At 40.2% G+C, this 14229-nt stretch overlaps 1 protein-coding gene across 1 annotated transcript in view; it reads left to right on the top strand.

Moving 5' to 3' along the window:
- Window positions 1–14229, top strand: part of SCFD2 (sec1 family domain containing 2) — a 653104-nt gene that overhangs the window by 216573 nt on the left and 422302 nt on the right. The window lies entirely within an intron of this gene.

A 14229-nucleotide genomic window follows, 5' to 3' on the forward strand; every position in this document is an offset into this window, starting at 1 on the left:
TTGAGAGATTAGATGTGTAATTTATGCTCCTAGAATGCTTGAAGTTGCTACTTCGGTGTTGGGCCTCTGTATGTGGCCACGCTGTGTAAAAGTCTCACACATGTGGTATCGCCATACTCAGGAGGAGCAGCAGAATATATTTTGGGGTGTAATTTTTGCTATGTACATGCTATGTGTTGGAAATATCCTATAAATGGACAACTTTGTGTAAAAAAAATGCGTTTTAATTTTTTTTCCACATTTTCCAAAAACATCTGCAAAAAAATGAACTGTTCAAAAGACTCATTATGCCTCATAGATTATACGTTGGGGTGTTAGCTTTCCAAAATGGGGTCACTTTGTAGGCGTTTCCATTGTCCTGGTGCTCCAGGGCCTTCAAAAGTGTAATAGGTGGTTGAGAGATTAGATGTGTAATTTATGCTCTTAGAATGCTTGAAGTTGCTACTTTGGTGTTGGGCCTCTGTATGTGGCCACGCTGTGTAAAAGTCTCACACATGTGGTATCGCCATACTCAGGAGGAGCAGCAGAATATATTTTGGGGTGTAATTTTTGCTATGTACATGCTATGTGTTGGAAATATCCTATAAATGGACAACTTTGTGTAAAAAAAATGCGTTTTCATTTTTTTTCCACATTTTCCAAAAACATCTGCAAAAAAATGAACTGTTCAAAAGACTCATTATGCCTCATAGATTATACGTTGGGGTGTTAGCTTTCCAAAATGGGGTCACTTTGTGGGCGTTTCCATTGTCCTGGTGCTCCAGGGCCTTCAAAAGTGTAATAGGTGGTTGAGAGATTAGATGTGTAATTTATGCTCCTAGAATGCTTGAAGTTGCTACTTCGGTGTTGGGCCTCTGTATGTGGCCACGCTGTGTAAAAGTCTCACACATGTGGTATCGCCATACTCAGGAGGAGCAGCAGAATATATTTTGGGGTGTCATTTGTGGAATATACATGCCATGTGAGAGAAATAACCTGTTATAATGACAATATTGGTATGAAAAAAAAAAAAAAAAAAAAAATCTTAATTTTGCAAAGAATTGTGGGAAAAAATGGCAACTTCAAAAAACTAACTATGACTCTTACTAACTACCTTGGAATGTCTACTTTCCAAAAAGGGGTCATTTGGGGGGTATTTGTACTTTATTGGCTTGTTAGGGTCTCAAGAAATGAGAGAAGCTGTCAGTACTTCAGGTGTGATCAAATTGTTCAATTTTCAGAAATTGGTACCAAAGCTTGTAGACCCTATAACTTTCACCCAGACTAAATAATATCCAAATTTTTTTTTTTTTTACCAAAAATATGTAGCAGTATGCATTTTAGGCCAAATGTATGAGGAAAATTACTTTTTTACAAAATGATATGATAGAAATGAAGAAAAATTCATTTTTTTACAAAATTTTCGTTCTTTTTTCATTAATAGCGGGAAAAAAAAAACGCAGAGGTGATCAAATACCACCAAAAGAAAGCTCTATTTGTGGGAAAAAAAGGACAAAAATTTCATTTGGTTACAGTGTTGTATGACTGAGTTATTGTCATTCAAAACGTGAGAGCACCAAAAGCTGAAAATTGGTCTGGTTATTAAGGGTGTTTAAGTGCCCAGTTGTCAAGTGGTTAAATATTCTATTGTAAACATCAGTCAGGGTTCCAAAGCATATGTGCAAATTTTTTTTTTTTTTTAAACATTGCTAGCAAATAAATAGAATCATTCTCAGTGTTGCAGGTATATGATAATGGGGAATGTACAAGGTGGGCCATTAATATGGATACACCTTAATTAATATGGATACACGTTTGTGGCACATTAGTATATGTGAGGGGGGAAGCTTTTCAAGATGGGTGATGACCATGGCGGCCATTTTGAAGTCGGACATTTTGAATCCAACTTTTGTTTTTTCAATAGGAAGAGGGTCATGTGACACATCAAACGTATTGGGAATTTCACAAGAAAAACAATGGTGTGCTTGGTTTTAACGTAACTTTATTCTTTCATGAGTTATTTACAAGTTTCTGACCACTTATAAAATGTGTTCAATGTGCTCTCCAGTGACATGCGGTGAGTGCTATGCTGTCGGCTCAAAATGGCCGACTTCAAAATGGCTGCCATGGTCACCACCCATCTTGAAAAGTTTCCCCCCTCACATATACTAATGTGCCACAAACAGGAAGTTAATATCACCTACCATTCCCATTTTATTAAGGTGTATCCATATAAATGGCCCACCCTGTAGTTTAGCCACTGCTTGGTTAGACTAAGGCTAGCCATACACAGTTCAAATCTCAGCCGGTTCAGCAGGAACCATCTATATATGGGCAGGGTGATTGTGATCAACTTGGGTACAACCAGTCTGCCGGATTCTCTTGCGATTATTGATAGCAGCTGCTATAGCCGCTAACGATAAGCACTGTCTTCCCCTGTCAACAGTGTCTGTTGACAACACTTCCTTCAAGCCGTGCAGGAAAGAAATTCGCACCATGGCCTGTCTAAGTTTCATATAAATGATTGTATTATTTTCCATGGAACATTTTCATAATTTCATCGCAAATAGCCAGCCTGAAAACATTATCTTATTTCATTGTTATTCTTATAAGTATCACAGCAGGCACAATTATAAAGGACATTAACAAAACAAATAAAACTTCATAGCACACTTTAACTGATTGCATGTCTTTAAATATCTATCACACTAGCACATCATGTATTACATGTGGGACAGCTTTCTCCTTTATTGTGCAGTATGGTCTGGAATCAATTATCCGGTCACATATAGGGTAATCCTCTTGTATGTGCATCGAACACATTCTTTGATAATTTACTTGTAACAAGATTATACTGCCAATTATTGCTATGGTTTTTTTTTTCTTCTTAAGTATTATTAAAAGAACAGAGGTGAAAAAAGTCTCCCAGCCCCTTTCTGTTTCTCAGGTTTCATGGATGTCACATATGAAATATTAAATATTGAAGACCGTCTGGCTTAAAGAGTGTGTATGGGCAGAATAAAAGGGAATTTTTTTTTTCTCATACTTGCACATTATAAAATACATTTTCATAAACTCACACAGATCCCATGTGTACATGGTTATGCCTATTGATTAGGGAGGCGGTCCCTAAGGTACAGCTGGTGCAGGCTTTTTTTGGGGTAAACTGAAGGGTTAAATAATTGTGTAATATAATGATGAATAATATTTCAGGCTGTAGAGTGCCTCTTTGTACAAGTCAACTTAAGAGTGTTTAATTACAGGAGAGATGTGACTTTGTTTAAATTTTTCAGATCCTGCAGTTACTCCATGCTCCTCAGTAAATTCCTTCCTGACAACACGACAGGCATTATAGCAAAGTGGGAGAGGGACGTCAGAGCATTTGAGGAGGACCAATGGGAAGAGGCTCTTTTGGCGGTTCCCTTGAGTTCTCTGAATGTGGCCCAAAGGCTGTCGCAACTGTACATTCTGCTGCGTGTGCATTACACACCGGCTAGACTTGTAGCAATGGGGGTGAGAGAGGACCTTTCCTGCACTAGGTGCATGAGGGACCATGGCGACCTGATCCATATGTTATGTAGGTGTCCCAAATTACATCTTTACTGGACGGAGGTCATGGACACTGTCAACTGTGTATTTCAGGTGCAGCTGGCTGCACATCCTAAGCTGTGTTTGCTGGGAATTATTGATAATGTGCCGGAGGAGGATCCAGTTAGGTTGGGGATAGCAAGAGCCCTTTTCCAGGCGAGGAAAATTTGGTTTGTAAAGGTGGCAATAAGATCAATTGAATATACAGTTGCGTTTTTTTGTCAAAATTGTGAAGCCATTGAAGATATAAAATTGTGATTTATATTGAACACAGGGTGATGGGATTGAAATTGCCCTGTTTAAACCCAGAAAAAAATATAATTTCCAATGAAATCAGCATAGATCTTTATTTTTTTCAATTACATCTGTTTTGAAGCTTTTAATACAGTGCCTTGCGAAAGTATTCGGCCCCCTTGAACTTTGCAACCTTTTGCCACATTTCAGGCTTCAAACATAAAGATATAAAACTGTAATTTTTTTTTGAAGAAACAACAAGTGAGACACAATCATGAAGTGGAATGAAATTTATTGGATATTTCAAACTTTTTTTAACGAATAAAAAATTAAAAAATTGGGCGTGCAAAATTATTCAGCTCCTTTACTTTGTGCCGCAAACTCTCTCCAGAAGTTCAGTGAGGATCTCTGAATGATCCAATGTTGACCTAAATGACTAATGATGATAAATAGAATCCACCTGTGTGTAATCAAGTCTCCATATAAATGCACTTGCACTGTGATAGTCTCAGAGGTCCGTTTAAAGCGCAGAGAGCATCATGAAGAACAAGGAACACACCAGGCAGGTCCGAGATACTGTTGTGGAGAAGTTTAAAGCCAGATTTGGATACAAAAATATTTCCCAAGCTTTAAACATCCCAAGGAGCACTGTGCAAGCAATAATATTGAAATGGAAGGAGTATCAGACCACTGCAAATCTACGAAGACCTGGCCGTCCCTCTAAACTTTCAGCTCATACAAGGAGAAGACTGATCAGAGATGCAGCCAAGAGGCCCATGATCACTCTGGATGAACTGCAGAGATCTACAGGTGAGGTGGGAGACTCTGTCCATAGGACAACAATCAGTCGTATACTGCACAAATCTGGCCTTTATGGAAGAGTGGCAAGAAGAAAGACAGTTCTTAAAGATATCCATAAAAAGTGTTGTTTAAAGTTTGCCACAAGCCACCTGGGAGACACACCAAACATGTGGAAGAAGGTGCTCTGGTCAGATGAAACCAAAATCGAACTTTTTGGCAACAATGCAAAATGTTATGTTTGGCGTAAAAGCAACACAGCTCATCACCTTGAACACACCATCCCCCTGTCAAACATGGTGGTGGCAATGGTAGATTTGTCTTCCAACAAGACAATGATCCAAAACATAAAGCAAAATCTACAATGGAATGGTTCACAAATAAACATATCCAGGTGTTAGAATGGCCAAGTCAAAGTCCAGACCTGAATCCAATCGAGAATCTGTGGAAAGAACTGAAAACTGCTGTTCACAAACGCTCTCCATCCAACCTCACTTAGCTCGAGCTGTTTTGCAAGGAGGAATGGGCAAAAATTTCAGTCTCTCAATGTGCAAAACTGATAGAGACATACCCCAAGCGACTTACAGCTGTAATCACAGCAAAAGGTGGCGCTATAAAGTATTAACTTAAGGGGGCTGAATAATTTTGCACGCCCAATTTTTCAGTTTTTTATTTGTTAAAAAAGTTTGAAATATCCAATAAATTTCGTTCCACTTCATGATTGTGTCCCACTTGTTGTTGATTCTTTAAAAAAAAATTGTTTTATATCTTTATGTTTGAAGCCTGAAATGTGGCAAAAGGTCACAAAGTTCAAGGGGGGGCGAATACTTTGGCAAGCACTGTATATTGCCCAGTTTTGACTTTGCAAGTGACTGAATTCTGGTGGTTTATCGAGCTTGTGAGTGGTAGATTGCTTTGTTTTCAATGAATTCTCGTGGTCATAGGTGTGATTCCTTGTGAATGGAAAGTGGTTGAAATTGACTGAAAATTGCCATGTTGATGTCCAGCTAAAATCTTAGAGGTAAAGCCCTTTTTGTGTAAATTATATGGAGGGGCTGATCACATAGAGCATTTATATGTTTATTTGCCCTGTTTTTTTTTTTTAATATCTGGTGAGTCAATGCTACGTTCTAAAATGGAGTTTAGCATAACTGCCATTATTCATTTGACACAATTGCTACATTACTCTAACCCGAAAGCAACCACTGTAAGCTCTAAAACAGCTTGCATGCTAGATTTATGTTACTTAAATGGCTAATAAAAAGTACAGATAAATTACAGCCAGCAAGCCAGAAATTGCTCTGTATCATATAACATATGCATCAGGTTTCATTGGCATAAACTTTTCCTCATCCTGATCAGGCCATATTCTCCGTGGTGCTTCCAAGCAGAGTGTGATCAATTCCGTCACTCTCCTCAGATGTTTATTTTACTTATGTGACCATGAAGGATAAAATTCCTTGGAATGTTCAACAGCAAGTACTGATAACTGGCTAAATGAGTAATTTATATAAATACCATGTTTCATTTAACATGCTTATCATGATCACAATGTCCGCAGTTTTAAAACGAATCTCATTATTTGCAGAAATAGAAATTATAGGTCTGTGTTGTAGAACTTTTATTTTGTATAAAGTAAAGCAATTATGTCCATGGCTAAAGGGCCGAACTGTTGTTTGGCCAAAACACGATATCAAGAACTCATGTAGGCAATTGCTAAGCTTTTTCATTGGGAACAGTTAAAGTGCTTTGTTTTGCAGTTGACATCTCCACCAAGTATGGTTTGTGTATGCAGCGAAACCAGGGTGGCAGAATGGCAAGGTGACTGTAGGAGTTGAGCATAAAATAATTTTGTCGTTACTATAGCCCCTCAGCATGCACACGCCAAGTTTCTCAAAGTTTCTAATTAGACAAAGCACAGAGGTTTTCTGAGAATTCATCTGCATTGGAGGTGGTTTAGAAAATCTTTCTTTTTAAAGTTAGTGAGATTCAGCTTAGTGTTTAATGTACTTTATGGTGTAGGGCGCAATGAAGCTGATTACATTTAGCTTTTACTGTTTAGTCCTATTTAAAGCGGTTAGAGCTGCAAAGTGTGGGCTAACTCAATATTGAACCCTACGGACTAAGACTGGGATGCCATTAACGTTTATGTGCGTGTACTTTTGGTAATATAGTGTATATCTATTAAGATCCACTATCCAGTCAGAAAGGATTAGGGGGGAAGCAGTGGTGGCCCATCCATACGGAGCACCCCCCCAATCCATGAACCCGGGCCCCTAATCTACATGCAGGGTGCCAGATGCATGGATTGCAATGGTGTTTTTTTCTAGAAGCACATGATTAGAGCCTGAGGCCTCCAATTGGCTTAAAAAAAGTGTGGGCTTGCGTCCTGAGCCCACCCAGTTGTGTGACAATAGTGAATTAATCTTCACTATTGTCTTCCAGATTCTCCTCCTGGACAATCAGGAAGCGAACCCGATTGGCCGAGAAGCGTGGAGGGAGAAGTTGCAGGGGAACCTGCCGTAAAGCTCAGGAGGAAGAGATGCAGGGTGAAGCTGCCACCGCCAGGAAGCTCTGCCCGTGACCTAGAGGTGTTTTTTACCGACCGGGGGGGGGTGCCTGTAACCGACCGGGGGGTGCGAAGAAGGAAGAAGTCTACTTAAGTGTAATTAGGCACTGATAGTTTTGAGATGAGAAGACATGACCAATAAAAAATATGGAAATTAAACAGAAAAATGTATTGTTTAGCATTCCTTCTAGTGGCCACTCCAGTGTTAATGCAGCATTTATCATGCAGCCTCACTATTATAAACAATACAACAGACCTGCAATATGTTTATATTTGTTGCTTTCTATAGCAAATTGGTTCAGGTCATGTAAGTGGGATTTCCCAATATCATTTTTTTTCCTCCGTTTTTTTCATATGAAAATATAATGCAACAAAGTGTTCTTAGTAGAAATGTTTTGGGATTGAATTGGATATTCATGTCATGAAGCAAAGTTTTTTATTTCGCTGACTGACTATATCTCTGACTCTCAATGCTTCCTTATGTCTAATCTGAAAGGCATTTGATTATGAGCAGCCCCTGGACTTAAAGCATATTAAGGTTCAAAATGTAAAATCATATTTTTTGAAGAACCCTATACATTTACTTCTTTGGATGCAGTGACATGTATTCACTACACCCTGTGCGTAGGCAGTGCTGCACGTTTCACCTAGCCTGCCTTCTGAACTACAGAGGTGCTGAGAGGAGGAGTTTCAGGAGGCGGAGTCATTACAGGAATCACTGCTTGCAGGCAGCAAGGTACCATGGGATATATAGTTCTTAGCAGCTGAATCTAAGCAGCAAAGGGTGAAGCTGCAAAGCATACAGGGAGTCCAGGACATTGTGGAAAAGATGGCCAGCAGTCAGGCAGCACTCACAACACGAAAGAAGATTTTTCAAGTAATCTTAGTGTTTTGTCAGAAATGACTATTGTTTATATTGCTATTACAATTCTGATGTTATAAAATGAAAGTGTATGCTGTGACTTTAGATCTCCTTTTAGTAAGAATACAAAGTGTGCAGGTTTGCACTGTGTTGTGGTTTAACCATTGGGTTTTATTTTAGGCGAAACACTGTTTTATTGCAATAATGTATTTTTGAAAACCATTTGTGCAGAAGCAGACTGTACTATTGTTTGTTTTATTTTTCCCATTAGGGATCGTTAATTGTTCTGTCCTAATTCACTGAAGATCATGTCTAAACACAACAGCAATAAAACAGAGAACAGCTGGGTAACTAAGCTTTTAGCTGGCACAGGTTTGAATAGTGTATAGTTTAGTTCTTTCAAAGCTCTCCAGTTCATTCTTGGTTTATAGGTCCCTTTGACAGTAGATAAACAATAGTATAACTAGCAGATGATACACTTGGCAGGAAACGTGGTCTAAATGAACTACTTAGAAGCAAAGACACAAATATAGATGTTAATTGCCAATATTAAGGCAAAGAAAGGTTAACCGACAGAGATAATTAAAAGATGACAAACCACTTAACTTGAAGGATGTGTTTCAGTTTGTCCAAATCACAGAGGTTGTCCACCTAACGGTTTTAAAAATTCCTTGATATTGGTAGCAGAATTTGCAGGGTGCCCATGTCATCAGGGCAGCTGATAGAAATGATAGGGCCCCGTACAGCCTACCTAACGGGGCCCCTCCCCAGACCCCGCCCAAACAAATCAGACACCTAATTGACACTTTTTTTTACAAACAATAACACAGATACAGTGATCAGTCCTTAAAATATGCACTGTCACTGTACAAATGACACTGGCTGGGAAGGGGTTAACATTTAAGGCGATCAAAGGGTTAAATATGTACCTAACAAGTGTTTGCTTACTGTGTGGGAGGTGCTTTTACTAATTGAAGGCATAGACTGCCTGTGTACAGAACAATCGGTGGGCACATTGAATCCGCCGGACCCACTCAGCTTCGATACCTGAAAGTGCAGGATCATGTGTGTGTGTGTGTATATATATATATATATATATATATATATATATATGTGTGTGTGTGTGTTATCCTTCACAGTGCGACCGCCCTGTAGCAGTAAATCTGCTATAGGGAGGGTTGACAACTGGTTAAGATCATCAGCATTATAACAACGCACAGGCAGTAGGCACTCTATCATGGCTCTGGCGGGCACTGTCACAGTGTGTCACATGACATGGCTGTTGGGTGCTGACCTTATTAACTTATGACCAATAAGTTAACAAAATCAGCACCCATCAGCCATGTTATGTGACACACTGTGACAGAGCCATTATAGAGTGCCTGCTGCCTGTGTGTTATGATGCCATCCATGCCATAATGTGCTGCAGACAATGCAATGTAGTATATTCACCCCCAAGCACACCTGTGTTGAAGGCAGCCCCACAATCTGCTTCCCCTGTTCCCCTGTTCCTGCCTGGACACTGTCAACTGAGCTGCCTTTGCCTGCCGGTGCCCGCCTCACAGCCTCTTGAGTGTCGCTCTTTGTCTTGGGCCCCACTACTGAGTGGGGAGTGGAGCTGCGCAGAGGAAGATCACTCCGCCAGGGAAGGCAAGGAAATAGGCAGGCATGCGGCTGGGTGGAACTTGAGCCTAGTCACAAGAACAAGCGGAGCGGGTGCAGAATAGACATGCATCTGAAACTGAAGAAATAGTCCCTCCACTACCACCAGCACATTATCAGAAAGGGGCCCTTAAAATGGAAAAAATACACCCCCCCCCCCCAAGTTAGTAGGAGCAGCGGAGCGGGGTGTATTTCAGAAAGGCAGTGATTTTTTTTTTTAAATATGCACGGACTATCGTTAAGATTGCCTGCCCCCCCCCCCCCGCTGAGCTAAGGACACTGCGCTTGGTACACTTAGGCCAGTTGTACTGGCTTATTAGCAGCCCTGCATGTCATTGTGTCTATGGGTATCTGCAAGTACACCTGAAGTCCAGAGGCCCATCTGCTTAGGCTGAACTCCACTTGGAACTGACTTATGCCGATGGACATGTTTTCATGGGAAATTACGATTGTGTGTGGGCCCCATCTGACTTTTTTCCGTCTGTGTTTGTAATAGAACATGTTTTATTTTTTTCCAATTGGAAAAATAAAGGTTAGGAAATTCCAATCGTCTGTGTGCAACTCCGACGGAGAAAAAAAACCATGCATGCTCAGAATCAAGTCGACGCATGCTCGGAAGCATTGAACTTAATTTTTCTCAGCTCGTCGTAGTGTTTTACGTCACCGTGTTTTGGGTGGTCGGAAATTTGGTCTGACAGTGTGTATGCAAGACAGCTTGAACGTAATTCCGATGAAAAATTCCATCGGATTTTAGGCCATCGGAAATTCCGATCGTGTGTACCGGGCATTAGAATTGCTTACTTTTAGGTCACAAATGTTATGCTAATGTAGAAATCGTTATCGTTAAGAAAGGGAGACTTGAAACTTTTTGGATTTGGGGATACACCAGGATATGTGACCAAGCACCTTTTAATCAATATTTCATAAATGTAGCAATGGTAAAAGTAAAGTCAAAGCATGATAAACTAATGCTTCAAAACTTGCAAGGAGTCCTTTTTTCCTTTTCTTGTGACGGTTAACAAGTAAAGTGTCTGTAAACTCCTTGCCTTTAATTCGCTCTTTTTGCAATTTACATGTACCACCGTAAGCCTTTTGTAATAGGTGTCTGATGAGTGCGCAATAATATCTGTTGTTCATTTGCTTTGTATCCTGGCTTCATGTGAGTGGATGATGACAGTAACCACAGGCTTTGATTCAAAGTTTTTTAGATTGGGGGTGGGGACCTTCTTCAGATTTTTAACCCTTTCCTATACCTAAAAAAAAGTTTGGACTGAAGTTCAACTTTAAACACACGAAGGGTCTTGTCAAAAATTTATAATTTCTTTTTTGTGGAAAAAAAAAAATAAGTAAAAATATGTATACTTTCGTAAAGGGAAATTATAGTAGTTTTCGGATCCTTTTTTTTTTTTAAACCACTTAAGCCCCGGACCATTTTGCAGCTAAAGGACCTGGCCCCTTTAGGCAATTCGGCACTGCGTCACTTTAACTGACAATTGCGCGGTCGTGCGACATGGTTCCCAAATAAAATTGGCGTCCTTTTTTTCACACAAATAGAGCTTTCTTTTGGTGGTATTTGATCATCTCTGCGGTTTTTGTTTTTTACGCTATAGACAAAAATAGAGCAGCAATTTTGAAATTTTGCTATAATAAATATCCCCCAAAAATATATACAAAAAATAATTTCCCTAAGCGTTTATTGATTGGTTTGCGCAAAAGTTATAGCGTCTACAAAATAGGGGATATTTTTATGGCGTTTTTATAAAAAAACATTTTTTACTAGTAAAGGCGGCGATCAGCGATTTTTATCATGACTGCGCCATTTTATCGTGACTGCGACACCAGTTGCTGATACTCAGCAACTGGTGGATCCACCTAATAGGAATTGTCCTTAATTTTACTTTTTTTTTTTTTTTTTTAGCAGTATTATTTATATTTAAACATTTTTAATACTAGCAAGCGCAACTACACCCCCTTACTTTTAATCATTATCAGTGTGTAAACACTATTAGTTGTGGCTGCTGCTTAGCAGATTTATTAGTTATTTTATTCAATTTTTTTTTTTCACAATCCAGATTTTATTCTATTTTATTTAGTTCTCTATTCTCTGGTTAGGTTGGTTTGCGCATTAGTTCCCCCCATTGACATTATGGTGGACACATCTGATACTTTTGACACTATTTTGGGACCATTGTAATTTTTACAGCAATCGGTGCTATAAAAATGCACTGTTACTGCGAAAATGACACTGACAGTGAAGGGGTTAACCTCTAAGGGGTGCTTTAAGGGTTAAGTAGGCCCTAGTGTGTGATTCTTACTATAGGGGGGCATGGCTGGGCGTGTGATGTCACTGATCGTCGTCCCCTTTGACAGGGAACAGACGATCAGTCGATCAGTGACAGGCTCACTAGGAAGCACGGGGAGAGGGAGAGGTCCTGCGGGCACAGATCTCAGGACTGGGTCACGAGTGCGCCGCCGGCGGCACGCGCGACCCACGGCTGGGCACTTAAAGGGCATCGTACCTGATTGTGCCCAGCCGTGCCATTCTGCCGACATACATCGGCGTGAGGTGGTTCTTAAGGGGTTAAATACATTTGAAACTGATACAGTGGAACCTCGGATTACGAGCATAATCCGTTCTAGGAGAATGCTCGTAATCCAAAGTACTCGCATATCAAAGCGAGTTTCCCCATTGAAGTCAATGGAAATTAAAATTATTTGTTCCGCATTGACTTCAATGGCATGCAATACCGCATGTGGCCAGAGGTGGGGGGTGCCGGAGGGCCTCAGAAACAGCCGGAAAGGCCAGAGGACACCTCGCCTGACCTCGGCAAACCTCAGAAAGGCTTGGGAACTGAGTATTTCCGCTTTTTTCCGAGCATTACCGAACGGCGCCGCTCGGCGCCGCCCACCTCAGGCACACTGCTTTGGCCTGAATCCTGCTTGTTTTGGGAGACAACACTCGTAAGCCAAATTTTTTTTTTTTAAATACAGTGCTCGTTAACCACGTTACTCGCAATCTGAGGTTGTGTGTGTGTGTGTGTATATATATATATATATATATATATATATATATATATATATATATATATATAATATATTAATACTTTTAGTTAAATGCACAGTGCCTAAGTGGTTAGCACTTCTGCCTTCCAGTACTAGGGTTGTTGGTTCAAATCCCAGTCATGACACTACCTGCCTGGAGTTTTCATGTTTTCCTTGTGCCTGCGTGCGTTTCTTTCGGGTACTCTGGTTTAGTCCCACATTTCAGAGACACGCTGGTAGGTTAATTGGTTCCTGTCTAAATTGGCCCTATTATGTGTATGTGTAAATGTAAGTTGGGGACATCAGATTGTAAGCTTCTTGGGGGCAGGGACTGATGTGACAATATACAGCATATATATATAAAGTGCTGTGCAAATTAACAGCGTTATATAAGTGCCAATAATAATATACTGTCTGGTTTAAACATAAGTGGGAGGCAGTGTCCAGTTCGGGTAGACCTAAGAGCTTTTGTGTTAGTTTTATGCTACAAGATAAGATCCTAAGATTATGGAGAGTAAGGTTACTTTTGGGGTCTGTGACCATTCCATGCCCATTATTTGATTGCATAATTGAAAAATGGTGTGATAATAGCGTTGGGTTTAGTGGTATGTGTATAGTTATTAGACACTAAGGCATTATTAGACACTGGCAGGGACAATCTGCAGGGCGTAATTCCACAATCGGTTTAGAGCTAACAACAATTAAAGCTTGCATTGGCAAAGAAGACCAAGGAGGAATTCTGGCTTTCCAGGGAAAGGCATCAGTGGGCCCACATGAGATGAAATGTATGTGCAGAATGCTTGGTCCCAGGTGTCCAGCAGAGAGACTACAAAGGGGGAAAGTGACTGAGGAGGCGGTCGATGTATCAGTTGGACCCAAGGAAGGGACATGAGTGGTATAAGTGTAGCATGATGCTCCATAAATACCCGCAGGTTAGTACAGGTATAGAAGAACCAGTTTGTGATATAGTTTGACAGCTGCTATACAGTAAAGTTCAAAATTAGGCAGGCCAGTCCAATTCTCCTGTTTGAGTTTTAGTGAGATATTAAGCCTTAAACAGGTTGAGGATGGAGCCCAGAGGTAACAAAGTAGGTACAAGCACAGAGTGCAAAAGAAAGTTGAGTGATCCTAATTTATAGGAATCATTTTAAGTGCACCTAGAGGTCAGCTGATCTTGTATGAATGCCTGTAAAGGTAGATAATTAATGTGGAGGTTCACCCTCAATATAAACTACAGCTTATTCAGACCAGCTCAGTATGTACATATAAATTCTGCTATCCATAATTTTTTATAGCATTGCAATACCTTTAATCTGGAGACAATAGCAGGCACTTACTGGTTTCCCTCCCACGGGAGTGGGCGTGTCTCTTCATTTCTCAGCGCCCCAGTTTTTTCCCGGGACTAAATCGCAATGTCTCCTGGGAGCACAGTGTCACGCTTCCCAGGAGATGATTCATAACGCCGATTGACAAAATAACACAGGATTTTAGTCGT

The sequence above is a fragment of the Rana temporaria genome, chromosome 1 (assembly GCF_905171775.1).
Source record: "Rana temporaria chromosome 1, aRanTem1.1, whole genome shotgun sequence".
NCBI classification, from domain to species: domain Eukaryota; kingdom Metazoa; phylum Chordata; class Amphibia; order Anura; family Ranidae; genus Rana; species Rana temporaria.